We start from the raw sequence: 13,800 nt of genomic DNA on the forward strand, positions 1-13,800 counted from the left end.
ATAAGCCAGGTTGAAGAACCAAGGAGCTGCTAGAGCATCTATCAGCGTCGCTCCCGGGTCCCTGGACCTGGATCCGTAACAAGGAAGCTTGGCGTTCTGGCGAGATGCCATGAGATCCAGTTCTGGTTTGCCCCAACGATGGATCAGTTGAGCAAACACCTCCGGATGGAGTTCCCACTCCCCCGGATGAAAAGTCTGATGACTTAGAAAATCCGCCTCCCAGTTCTCTACGCCTGGGATGTGGATCGCTGACAGGTGGCAAGAGTGAGACTCTGCCCAGCGAATTATCTTTGAGACTTCTAACATCGCTAGGGAACTCCTGGTTGCCCCTTGATGGTTGATGTAAGCCACAGTCGTGATGTTGTCCGACTGAAATCTGATGAACCTCAGGGTTGCTAACTGAGGCCAAGCTAGAAGAGCATTGAATATTGCTCTTAAGTCCAGAATATTTATTGGGAGGAGTTTCTCCTCATGAGTCCGCGATCCCTGAGCCTTCAGGGAGTTCCAGACTGCACCCCAAGCTAGAAGGCTGGCATCTGTTGTTACAATCGTCCAATCTGGCCTGCGAAAGGTCATACCCTTGGACAGATGGAGCCGGGATAGCCACCAGAGAAGAGAATCTCTGGTCTCTTGATCCAGATTTAGTAGAGGGGACAAATCTGAGTAATCCCCATTCCCCTGACTTAGCATGCATAATTGCAGCGGTCTGAGATGCAGGCGCGCAAATGGCACTATGTCCATTGCCGCTACCATTAAGCCGATTACTTCCATGCACTGAGCCACTGATGGGCTTGGAATGGAATGAAGGACACGGCAAGCATTTAGAAGTTTTGATAACCTGGACTCCGTCAGGTAAATTTTCATCTCTACAGAATCTATAAGAGTCTTAGGAAGGTGACTCTTGTGAGTGGGGATAGAGAACTCTTTTCCACGTTCACTTTCCACCCATGCGACCTCAGAAATGCCAGAACTATCTCTGTATGAGACTTGGCAATTTGAAAGCTTGACGCCTGTATCAGGATGTCGTCTAGATACGGAGCCACCGCTATGCCTCGCGGTCTTAGAACTGCCAGAAGTGAGCCCAGAACCTTTGTAAAAATTCTCAGGGCTGTGGCCAACCCGAAGGGAAGAGCTACAAATTGGTAATGCCTGTCTAGAAAGGCAAACCTTAGGAACCGATGATGATCTTTGTGAATCGGTATGTGAAGGTAGGCATCCTTTAAGTCCACTGTGGTCATGTACTGACCCTCTTGGATCATGGGTAGGATGGTCCGAATAGTTTCCATTTTGAATGATGGAACTCTGAGGAATTTGTTTAAGATATTTAGATCCAAGATTGATCTGAAGGTTCCCTCTTTCTTGGGAACCACAAACAGATTTGAATAAAACCCCTTTACAAGGAGGTCTTGCACACAGCTTAGGAATGCCTCTTTCTTTATCTGGTTTGCTGATAACCTTGAAAGATGAAATCTCCCTTGTGGAGGAGAAGCTTTGAAGTGTAGAAGATATCCCTAAAATATGATCTCCAATGCCCAGGGATCCTGAACATCTCTTGCCCACGCCTGGGCGAAGAGAGAAAGTCTGCCCCCCACTAGATCCGTTTCCGGATAGGGGGCCGTTCTTTCATGCTGTCTTGGGGGCAGCAGCAGGTTTTCTGGCCTGCTTGCCCTTGTTCCAGGACTGGTTAGGTTTCCAGGCCTGTCTGGAATGAGCAACAGTTCCCTCTTGTTTTGAAGCGGAGGAAGTTGATGCTGCTCCTGCCTTGAAATTTCGAAAGGCACGAAAATTAGACTGTTTGGCCTTTGATTTGGCCCTGTCCTTAGGAAGGGTATGACCCTTGCCTCCAGTAATGTCAGCAATAATTTCCTTCAAGCCAGGCCCGAATAAGGTCTGCCCCTTGAAAGGAATGTTGAGTAACTTAGACTTTGAAGTCACGTCAGCTGACCAGGATTTAAGCCATAGCGCCCTACGCACCTGGATGGCGAATCCGGAATTCTTAGCCGTTAGTTTAGTCAAATAAACAATGGCATCAGAAACAAATGAGTTAGCTAGCTTAAGCGTTCTAAGCTTGTCAATAATTTCCTCCAATGGAGCTGTATGGATGGCCTCTTCCAGGGCCTCAAACCAGAATGCCGCCGCAGCAGTGACAGGCGCAATGCATGCAAGGGGCTGCAAAATAAAACCTTGTTGAATAAACATTTTCTTAAGGTAACCCTCCAATTTTTTATCCATTGGATCTGAAAAAGCACAACTGTCCTCAACCGGGATAGTGGTACGCTTTGCTAAAGTAGAAACTGCTCCCTCCACCTTAGGGACCGTCTGCCATAAGTCCCGTGTAGTGGCGTCTATTGGAAACATTTTTCTAAATATAGGAGGTGGGGAAAAGGGCACACCGGGTCTATCCCACTCCTTGCTAATAATTTCTGTAAGCCTTTTAGGTATAGGAAAAACGTCAGTACACACCGGCACCGCATAGTATCTATCCAGCCTACACAATTTCTCTGGAATTGCAACTGTGTTACAGTCATTCAGAGCAGCTAATACCTCCCCAAGCAATACACGGAGGTTCTCAAGCTTAAATTTAAAATTAGAAATCTCTGAATCAGGTTTCCCCGAGTCAGAGATGTCACCCACAGAATGAAGCTCTCCGTCCTCATGTTCTGCATACTGTGACGCAGTATCAGACATGGCTCTTACAGCATTTGCGCGCTCTGTATCTCTCCTAATCCCAGAGCTATCGCGCTTGCCTCTTAATTCAGGCAATCTAGATAATACCTCTGACAGGGTATTATTCATGATTGCAGCCATGTCCTGCAAGGTAATCGCTATGGGCGTCCCTGATGTAATTGGCGCCATATTAGCGTGCGTCCCCTGAGCGGGAGGCGAAGGGTCTGACACGTGGGGAGAGTTAGTCGGCATAACTTCCCCCTCGACAGAACCCTCTGGTGATAATTCTTTTATAGATAAAGACTGATCTTTACTGTTAAAGGTGAAATCAATACATTTAGTACACATTCTCCTATGGGGCTCCACCATGGCTTTCAAACATAATGAACAAGTAGGTTCCTCTGACTAGCAAGCTTGGAAAACACTTAAAACAAGTTTACAAGCAATATAAAAAACGTTACTGCGCCTTTAAGAAACACAAATTTTGTCCAAATTTGAAATAACAGTGAAAAAAGGCAGTTACACTAACGAAATTTTTACAGTGTATGTAACAAGTTAGCAGAGCATTGCACCCACTTGCAAATGGATGATTAACCCCTTAATGCCAAAAACGGAATAACAAATGACAAAAACGTTTTTTAAACAGTCACAACAACTGCCACAGCTCTACTGTGGCTTTTTACCTCCCTCAATACGACTTTTGAAGCCTTTTGAGCCCTTCAGAGAAGTCCTGGAACATGCAGGATGAAGCTGGATGTCTGTGTCTGTAATTTTTGCTGCGCAAAAAAAACGCTAAAATAGGCCCCTCCCACTCATATTACAACAGTGGAAAGCCTCAAGGAACTGTTTCTAGGCAAAATTCAAGCCAGCCATGTGGAAAAAACTAGGCCCCAATAAGTTTTATCACCAAACATATATAAAAAACGATTAAAACATGCCAGCAAACGTTTTAAAATACACTTTTATAAGAGTATGTATCTCTATTAATAAGCCTGATACCAGTCGCTATCACTGCATTTAAGGCTTTACTTACATTACTTCGGTATCAGCAGCATTTTCTAGCAAATTCCATCCCTAGAAAAATATTTTAACTGCACATACCTTATTGCAGGAAAATCTGCACGCTATTCCCCCTCTGAAGTTACCTCACTCCTCAGAATATGTGAGAACAGCAAAGGATCTTAGTTACTTCTGCTAAGATCATAGAAAACGCAGGCAGATTCTTCTTCTAAATACTGCCTGAGATAAACAGTACACTCCGGTACCATTTAAAAATAACAAACTTTTGATTGAAGAAATAAACTAAGTATAAAACACCACAGTCCTCTTACGACCTCCATCTTTGTTGAGAGTTGCAAGAGAATGACTGGATATGGCAGTGAGGGGAAGAGCTATATAGCAGCTCTGCTGTGGGTGATCCTCTTGCAACTTCCTGTTGGGAAGGAGAATATCCCATAAGTAATGGATAATCCGTGGACTGGATACACTTAACAAGAGAAATATCTTTATCTTTTACTAATTGCCATTATATTTATACTTTTCTCATAGCTATGCATATTTATTTGTTTATTGCTTATCCCTTTATATTATTATCCAAAATGTATCTACGTCCAATAGACTTTATTTTATAGCTAAGCATATTTATTTGTTTAATGCAAATCAATCCCTTTATATTCTTATCCAAAATGTATCTACAAAACGTCCAATAGACTTTAATGTTAAACTTTGCAAAACAAGTAATCAGGTAAGATTTTCTAAAGGATTGCAAAATGTCACTGGGTGTATTTGTAGCATATTTAGGGGTCTATTACAATTATTTAAAAAAGTTATAACATTTTTTTTTTTCAATATTCACTATAAAAGTCTATGACATATTTGCACATAAATAATTTGATAAAGAACTGTAATAGCTGTTTATTTTTCAAATATATTATACACACAGGCAGTAATAGACAGAGAAATGCACACACAGACAGTAATAGACAGAGACATGCACACACAGACAGTAATAGACAGAGACATGCACAAACAGGCTGTAATAGAAAGAGGCATGCACTCACAGGCAGTAATAGACAGAGACATGCACACACAGGCAGTAATAGACAGAGACATGCACTCACAGACAGTAATAGACAGAGACATGCACTCACAGGCAGTAATAGACAGAGACATGCACTCACAGACAGTAATAGACAGAGACATGCACTCACAGACAGTAATAGACAGTGATATGCACTCACAGACAGTAATAGACTGAGACATGCACACACAGGCAGTAATAGACAGAGATATGCACTCACAGACAGTAATAGACAGACATGCACACACAGGCAGTAATAGACAGAGACATGCACACACAGGCAGTAATAGACAGAGATATGCACTCACAAACAGTAATAGACTGAGACATGCACTCACAGGCAGTAATAGACAGAGACATGCACTCACAAACAGTAATAGACTGAGACATGCACTCACAGACAGTAATAGACAGAGATATGCACACACAGGCAGTAATAGACTGAAACATGCACTCACAGACAGTAATAGACAGAGGCATGCACACACAGGCAGTAATAGACAGCGACATGCGCTCACAGACAGTAATAGACAGAGATCTGCATACACAGACAGTAATAGACAGAGACGTGCACACACAGACAGTAATAGACAGAGACGTGCACACACAGACAGTAATAGACAGAGATCTGCACACACAGACCAGACAGTAATAGACAGAGAAATTCACACACAGACAGTCATAGACAGACATGCACACACAGGCAGTAATAGACAGATACATGCACACACAGGCAGTAATAGACAGAAACATTCACACACAGACAGTAAGATTTTCTAAAGGATTGCAATATGTCACTGGGTGTATTTGTAGCATATTTAGGGGTCTATTACAATTATTTAAAAAAGTCTATGACATATTTGCACATAAATAATTTGATAAAGAACTGTAATAGCTGTTTATTTTTCAAATATATTATACACACAGGCAGTAATAGACAGAGAAATGCACACACAGACAGTAATAGACAGAGACATCCACACACAGACAGTAATAGACAGAGACATGCACACACAGGCTGTAATAGACAGAGGCATGCACTCACAGGCAGTAATAGACAGAGACATGCAAACACAGGCAGTACTAGACAGAGACATGCACTCACAGACAGTAATAGACAGAGACATGCACACACAGGCAGTAATAGACAGAGACATGCACTCACAGACAGTAATAGACAGAGACATGCACACACAGACAGTAATAGACAGTGATATGCACTCACAGACAGTAATAGACTGAGACATGCACACACAGACAGTAATAGACAGACATGCACACACAGGCAGTAATAGACAGAGACATGCACACACAGGCAGTAACAGACAGAGATATGCACTCACAAACAGTAATAGACTGAGACATGCACTCACAGGCAGTAATAGACAGAGACATGCACTCACAAACAGTAATAGACTGAGACATGCACTCACAGACAGTAATAGACAGAGATATGCACACACAGGCAGTAATAGACTGAGACATGCACTCACAGACAGTAATAGACAGAGACATGCACTCACAAACAGTAATAGACTGAGACATGCACTCACAGACAGTAATAGACAGAGACATGCACACACAGGCAGTAATAGACTGAAACATGCACTCACAGACAGTAATAGACAGAGGCATGCACACACAGGCAGTAATAGACAGAGATATGAACACACAGACAGTAATAGACAGCGACATGCGCTCACAGACAGTAATAGACAGAGATCTGCACACACAGACAGTAATAGACTGAGACATGCACTCACAGACAGTAATAGACAGAGGCATGCACACACAGGCAGTAACAGACAGAGATATGAACACACAGACAGTAATAGACAACGACATGCGCTCACAGACAGTAATAGACAGAGATCTGCACACACAGACAGTAATAGACAGAGACGTGCACACACAGACAGTAATAGACAGAGAAGTGCACACACAGACAGTAATAGACAGAGATATGCACACACAGACCAGACAGTAATAGACAGAGACATTCACACACAGACAGTCATAGACAGACATGCACACACAGGCAGTAATAGACAGAGACATGCACACACAGGCAGTAATAGACAGAAACATTCACACACAGAGAGTAAGATTTTCTAAAGGATTGCAATATGTCACTGGGTGTATTTGTAGCATATTTAGGTGTCTATTACAATTATTTAAAAAAGTTATAACATTTTTTTTCCCAATATTCACTATAAAAGTCTATGACATATTTGCACATAAATAATTTGATAAAGAACTGTAATAGCTGTTTATTTTTCAAATATATTATACACACAGACAGTAATAGACAGAGACATGCACACACAGACAGTAATAGACAGAGACATGCACACACAGACAGTAATAGACTGAGACATGCACTCACAGACAGTAACAGACAGAGGCATGCACACACAGGCAGTAACAGACAGAGATATGAACACATAGACAGTAATAGACAGCGACATGGGCTCACAGACAGTAATAGACAGAGATCTGCACACACAGACAGTAATAGACAGAGATGTGCACACACAGACAGTAATAGACAGAGAAGTGCACACACAGACAGTAATAGACAGAGATATGCACACGCAGACCAGGCAGTAATAGACAGAGAAGTGCACACACAGACAGTAATAGACAGAGATATGCACACACAGACCAGACAGTAATAGACAGAGACATTCACACACAGACAGTCATAGACAGACATGCACACACAGGCAGTAATAGACAGAGACATGCACACACAGGCAGTAATAGACAGAAACATTCACACACAGACAGTAATAGACAGAGACATGCACACATAGGCAGTAATAGACAGAGACATGCGCACACAGGCAGTAATAGACAGAGACATGCACACACAGGCAGGGATAGATAGGCATACACACAGACACACACTCAGGCAGTAATAGGCAGATACACACACACAGACAGGGATAGATAGGCATACACACACACAGACAGGGATAGATAGGCATACACACACTCAGGCAGTAATAGCAGACACTTACACAGGCAGGGATATATAGGCACACACACACTCAGGCAGTAATAGCAGACACAAGCACTCACAGGTGAGTTTGTAAAAACTTGCCCTTGTCATTATGGAGTAAATCCCACATACACACACCCATCACTATTAAGGCATAATGTCAAAAATATTTTTTTTTATTAAGTCCTTAACAGAAAACCTGTTCCTTATTATGTGAAAACCCAATTTTTATAAAGCACTTTTTTTAATTAGCTCAGTAAAACGAAAAAATATGTACATATCATTATGTAAAGACCATGAATAATTTGTCATATGCATAAAACATCACCTCTTTAGTGACACAGATCAGTGAGCTAGGAGACTGCTTTCCTAGGGGTGATTCCTCTCCTTTTTACTTTCAGTTTTAGCTCTAAGTAGTTATCCGGTCTAAACACGCTCCCTTTGTGATCTTGTTGCTCCATTAGTATGATTGACATCCAGTGTAGCCAATTAACATAACAACTTCCTTTCAAATATATGTATATATATATATATATATATATATATATATATATATATATATATATATATATATATATATATATATTAATGTATATGCCTGTGATCTGTGTATTTTAACCTTTGCTATACAAGTAGTTTATCAAGCAAGCAAGCACTGCCACTTTAACACAATCAAAAATTTTTTTTTTTTTAAAGTGCTTCTCACTGCTTCCTAATTTGCCCCGGGCCACTGCCTGGTCTGCCCGCCCCTAGAAACGGCCCTGCACACACATACACAGGAAGACACATACACACACATACATACACAGGCACATACACAAGCAGACACATACACACACACATACAAACACATACATACATAGGCACACACACACAGACACACATACATACACAGGCACACACACATACATACACAGGCACACACACACATACATACACAGGCACATACACAGGCAGACACATACACACACACATACATACACAGGCACACACACACACATACATACACAGGCACACACACATACATACACAGGCACACACACATACATACACACACACATACACACACAGATATACATACACAGGCACATACACACATACACAGGCAGACACATACACACACATACATACATACACAGACACACACATACATACATACACAGGCACATACACACACACACACACACACACACACACACACACATACATACACACACACACATACATACATACACAGGCACAGACACACACATACATACATACACAGGCACATACACACACACATACACACACATACACAGGCAGACACATACACACACATACACAGGCAGACACATACACACACACATACACACAGACACACATACATACACAGGCACACACACATACATAGAAAAGAAAAACTTGGAGCACCGAGTCTGGATAGGAATATAAAAGAAAAATACTTTATTGGCAACATGCATTTAGGGACTAGTGTCCCCAGGGTAAAAACTGAGTATATAGGTAAAAAATGGACATAATTAGGCTAACATGTTTCGGCACCCATTCCGTAATCTTAACCACATGTAAAACTTTTATACCACCAGACCTTAAAATACCTATGTTGTTAGCCCATTGGCTCAGTGGTACACACCTCCAGCCATACGGGCCAATCATAACGTCAGCAGTTCCTAATATTTTCATATAAAATGAACAAACAAACAGACAAACTCTTTATTTAAAACATTTTTGATGTTTTAGATACTTGCAATGTTTAAAGATAATTAATAAACCTATTCACCATGTATTTCTGTATAAAGAGGATTAAAATCTTCATCATTCTAATTTTTTATCATTCCAGTTTTTATTATACCCATGAGTGGGCACAAAAACCTGAGCGTTACCCTCATATACAGAACTACATGGGTCCTCTATGAACAAAATATAATAAAACAAAATAAAATAAAATAAAACAAAATAAAATAAAATAAAATGAAATAAAATAAAATAAACTATGTTACAAAATCATTGCACACTGTTAATACTTAAGCATAAGAATTATCGGTTCTGTTAGGTTTAACATCTCATTATATCGTTATGTGCAAAGTTATTTGACAGGATATCTATTTGTTTGCTTATGTTCACCATATATGTTTTTTCTCTATATGCGCTTCTTTATTAGGGTTATAGCCATCTGTCTAATGTACTGTATTATGAATACTGTTAATAATCTTAATCTTTACATCCTGCAACAGACCATGTAGTATACATGAAAAAAGGGTGGATCTGAATGACATACGAGTGATCAGCGTTCAATATCACTGATGAAGTGGATCTATTTTGACAGACTCTGTTTATTTATGTACTGAGTGCGATATCGAAATTGAGAAGCTACAGAAGCTTAGTATATTACTGTGAATCGCACTATTGATCTAGATAGCTAAGAGGAGAATTCATTAGTGAGTGCCTAACATGACATACACATTCTAGCAGCGCAATCTGAATGGGGATTTTGGTCACAAGCAGTTCCTGATTGGCTTAGAGTTAGGAAGGTGTGCCTCACTAGCAAATGAAAATATCAGGAACTGCTGACGTTAAGATTGGCCCGTATGGCTGGAGGTGTGTACCACTGAGCCAATGGGCTAACAACATAGGTATTTTAAGGTCTGGTGGTGTAAAAGTTTTACATGTGGCTAAGATTACGGCGTGGGTGCCGAAACATGTTAGCCTAATTATGTCCATTTTTTACCTATATACTCAGTTTTTACCCTGGGGACACTAGTCCCTAAATGCATGTTGCCAATAAAGTATTTTTCTTTTATATTCCTACCCAGACTCGGTGCTCCAAGTTTTTATTTTCTATATACTATTTTGGCCACTTTGTGAGCACGGGTAACTGCAGGGAGGATCAGTCTGTACAGGAGGGTGAGAAATACTAAGGACCGGCTGCACGGCAGTGCTATACTATCAGGAGTAAAGCAGGAGAGAAGTCCAGATGATGAGCGGTATACCATTTCATCGGAAATGGGATAACATCGGACCTCACTGAAAGGTACTATTGAGATAACGCTTGCTGGCAGAGGAGACAACGGGAACAGGAGAAATGTGAGTTCAGCTGTTTAGCTGTTTCTTGATGTACATACCATTCTAGTCTATATTTGAATGTGAACTGAACGTATTCTGATATATAAGTGTAGAGTCTATATACATAAGACTGAGTACTCTAAACCACTCCACGATGAGATATACCTCTCCTAGATAGTCAATAGCACTGCGTGCGAAGTATACACATTGTCATCTGATTTATGTTTATTGCATCATTACAAACACGCTTGTCATACAAGGTGGATTAAAACCATTGGGAGTATTACCCTGAATATTTGCACTAAAATAGACATATCAGATCCGGCCTGCTGGGGGTTCTAACAGTTGGTTACAGTATTGCAGTTTTTTTTATGTTTTTTTTCACACACACATACATACACAGACACACACACATACATACACAGACACATACACACACACATACACAGGCAGGCACATACACAAACACACATACACAGGCACACACACATACACAGGCACATGCACACACTCACATACAGAGGCACACACACACATACATACACAGGCACACACACACACACATACATACATACACAAGCACACATACACACCCATATATACACACGCAGACATATACACACACATACATACACAAGCACACACACACAAACACACACATACATACTCAAACACACACACACATACACAGGCACACACACACACATACACACCCATATATAAACACATGCAGACACATACACACACATACATTTACAAGCACACACACATACACAGGCACACACACAGAGGCACACACACACATAAACACACACACATACATACACAGGCACACACACACATACACACATACACACACACATACATACACAGGCACACACACACACACACACACACATAGGCACACACATACATACGCACAGACACACACATACATACACACATACACACACATACACAGGTATACACACATGCATACAGACACATACATACACACACACACACATACTCAGACACACACATACATACTGTATATACATAAACACACACATACACATGCACACACACACACACATGCACACACACATACACAGGCAGACACACGCACATACATAAACAAGCACACATACACAGGCACACACACATACACACACATACATACACAGGCACACATACACACACACTGAGCTGATTGTGGCTCCGCCCTGCACTTAAGGTCAGTTTATGAGATGGCAGAGCAGGTCAGCGTTACTGGGGTAATCGGGGATGCTGATAATGTCACTAAGCTCTGGGATCCCAGATGTGCTGGCCTGTTAGAAGGGAGCTGGACGGGGGTATAAAAACCCTCAATATCAGCACCCTTAAGGCCCAATCATCTTTCAAACAGTGTGTGACTTGGGAGGAAAAAGTTAAAAGGGTCATGCACCTGGCATTTGCAGGCATGGTCACTTTATTTCCATCCTCAAGAAGTTTACTATGAAATCTTGCGAGAGTTTGATAAAATGCCATGAGATCACAGTAAAGCAAAGCGTGAACTCAGCAATGATGAATCTGAGTCCCTATTTTTTCATAGATGATAGTACTAAGAGTAGCTCTTACTCACTGAGCACTTGCTCTGGTGAGCTGAAGGATTTTTGAGGTAAAATATCTTCCTTTTATACATAGAGATATTCAGGTGATGTTTTCTTTTCAGCTTTAAACAGTTATACTGCAAGTGATTCAGCATATGAGCAATATGTCCCTTTAAAGTTAAATAATGAATAATTATCACATTTACATTAATAACAATTAGCTAAATCAATAACCCAACAAAAACAAACATATTAAAGGACCATGCATAACCAATAAATGCATAATAAAAACATAATTTATGCTTACCTGATAAATTTATTTCTCTTGTAGTGTATCCAGTCCACGGATCATCCATTACTTGTGGGATATATTCCCTTCCCAACAGGAAGTTGCAAGAGGATCACCCACAGCAGAGCTGCTATATAGCTCCTCCCATCACATGTCATATCCAGTCATTCGACCGAAACAAGACAAGAAAGGAGAAACCATAGGGTGCAGTTGTGACTGTAGTTTAATTAAAAATTTAGACCTGCCTTAAAAAGACAGGGCGGGCCGTGGACTGGATACACTACAAGAGAAATAAATTTATCAGGTAAGCATAAATTATGTTTTCTCTTGTTAAGTGTATCCAGTCCACGGATCATCCATTACTTGTGGGATACCAATACCAAAGCTTAAGTACACGGATGATGGGAGGGACAAGGCAGGAACTTAAACGGAAGGAACCACTGCCTGTAGAACCTTTCTCCCAAAAACAGCCTCCGAAGAAGCAAAAGTGTCAAATTTGTAAAATTTTGAAAAAGTGTGAAGCGAAGACCAAGTCGCAGCCTTGCAAATCTGTTCAACAGAGGCCTCATTCTTAAAGGCCCAGGTGGAAGCCACAGCTCTAGTAGAATGAGCTGTAATCCTTTCAGGGGGCTGCTGTCCAGCAGTCTCATAGGCTAAGCGTATTATGCTTCGAAGCCAAAAGGAGAGAGAGGTTGCCAAAGCTTTTTGACCTCTCCTCTGTCCAGAATAAACTACAAACAGGGCAGATGTTTGACGAAAATCTTTAGTTGCCTGCAAGTAGAACTTCAAGGCACGGACTACGTCCAGATTATGCAAAAGACGTTCCTTCTTTGAAGAAGGATTAGGGCACAATGATGGGACAACAATCTCTTGATTGATATTCCTGTTAGAAACCACCTTAGGTAAAAACCCAGGTTTAGTACGCAGAACTACCTTGTCTGAATGGAAAATCAGATAAGGAGAATCACATTGTAAGGCAGATAACTCCGAGACTCTTCGAGCTGAGGAAATAGCCATCAAAAACAGAACTTTCCAAGATAAAAGTTTAATATCAATGGAATGAAGGGGTTCAAACGGAACTCCTTGAAGAACCTTAAGAACCAAGTTTAAGCTCCACGGAGGAGCA

Source organism: Bombina bombina, chromosome 3 (genome assembly GCF_027579735.1).
Source record: "Bombina bombina isolate aBomBom1 chromosome 3, aBomBom1.pri, whole genome shotgun sequence".
NCBI lineage: Eukaryota > Metazoa > Chordata > Amphibia > Anura > Bombinatoridae > Bombina > Bombina bombina.